Genomic DNA, 1,972 nt, shown 5'->3' with positions numbered 1-1,972 from the left:
GATTCAGTCAGTGCACTCTGGTGAGTGGGTGAGAAAAAGCTGGGAGGGGAGGCTGACGTCCAGGCTTGAAGAGAATGGTTCAAAAGTTAGAGTGTGGTGAGGGCAAGAGCGCATCACTGAAGCTTTGGGGCAGGGAGATGACATAATCAGAAGTATTTTGATAAAATAACTTTCAGCAGAAAGAAGAATGAACTGACACAGGGAGACACAAGCTAAAGGTTCTGCAGGGTTCCTACACTGAGCCAACTTTGAGAACTTGGGACTTGTTAGCTTTATTCTTACTCATACCTAACATTTGCTTTTTCTCTTTTTTCTTCCTCTACTTCTTGCCCTCGTTTGCCTGCTTCTATCAAATTTCCCTACTTAACAACTCTGCCTGTTTTCCCTTCCTTATGATTTATACAGTAATTACTATATATAACTTTTAATATATTTAATATATTTTCTATCTGGCCCCAAAATTAATACTCCATACAGTTTCCCAACAACAACAAAATAACCTAAAAGTCTGTTAGAATAACTGCATCTTAGGGTCCTAGATACTTGGAATATTTTCCTGTTTATAATCAATATGTAATTTTATCATATACATTTAATATTTCTTCATTTCTATAAAAAGACATTCAAAATTCTAAAAATAATCAGTATCACTCTAATTCCTCTCTTAAGCAAATTCAATAAAGATTACCAAATGTTCTTGTGATACAAATTGCAACAATCATCCCAAGGATTTGCTTTTCATTCAGAAAATGTCCAGTGAATTTCCTGAGTTTCAGACACAGTCTTCTCTATCTCTGTTGTGTATCAGCAACTCCATTTCCCAATGTTAGCTGAGAGCAGTCACCCCAGCCAATACAGTAATCCTCTTCTCCGCTTGTTGGTTTAGTGGCATAAGAACCCCAAACTGTTTGATGTTGGATGTTCAATTGTTATGGGACCATTGCTGTATCCTTCTAACTATCTATACTGTGTAACAAATCACCCCCAAAACTTAGTAGCTTAAACCACCATGGTTTATTATTTCTTACAAGTCTATAGGATAGGAATTCAGGCAGGGCTCAGCTGAACCATTCTTTCTTCATATGGCAACAGTTGGGATAACTCAGCTGCATTCACCTGGTGGCTAGCTGGGCTGGAATATCCAAGAAGGTTTTACTCACATGTCTGATTCCTTGGTGTTTCTCCACATAATTTATCTCACTCTCTCTCTCCACATAGTTTCTCATTATTCAATAGTCCAATCTTCCTTATAATATGCTATCTTCCTCCAAAGAAAAAAACTGAAACTGCCAGTTGTCTGGGTTTGAAAGTCCCAGAAAGTCACTTCTGCCACATTCTATTGCCTGCCCTCCACTCCCACCCCCAGTGTGGATGACCTTCATCTAATCCACTGAAGGACCAAATAGAACAAAAAAGTGTAGTAAGGGAGAATTTACTCTCATCTCTCTGGTTGTCTTTGAGCTGGGACATTGGTGTTCTCCTGTCATCAGACTCAGACCAAAACTTAGAAACACCACTGGCACTCCTGGTGCTCTGGCCTTCAAACTCAAACTAGAACTATAGCATAGGTTCCTCTGGGTCTCCAGTTTACTAGCTACAGATTGTGGGACTTCTCAGTCTCCATAACTTCATGAGCCAATTACTTGTAATCTCTCTCTCTCTCTCTCTCTCCCTCCCTCCATCTATATATCTAATGATTGGACCCACGTACTCCAGGCCCATGAAAGAAACAACTTTATATATCAATAGATATATAGATATGTAGATATTTCCTTTAGTTCTATTTCTCTGGAGAACCCAAACCAGTATAGATTTTGGTACTAAGAGTGATTCCAGAGGAAGAAATTTAAGAATGTGTTTTCTGAGAATATGTTTTCTGAATTGGTTCTAGAGTTTCTGGAATTGGTGCTGTAATTCAATTAGATTTTAAAATGCTAATGGGTCCGTCTTACCCTGTCCCTTCCCATCAGCC

The sequence above is a fragment of the Pan troglodytes genome, chromosome 1 (genome assembly GCF_028858775.2).
Source record: "Pan troglodytes isolate AG18354 chromosome 1, NHGRI_mPanTro3-v2.0_pri, whole genome shotgun sequence".
NCBI classification, from domain to species: Eukaryota; Metazoa; Chordata; class Mammalia; order Primates; family Hominidae; genus Pan; species Pan troglodytes.
This window is presented reverse-complemented; position numbering follows the sequence as displayed.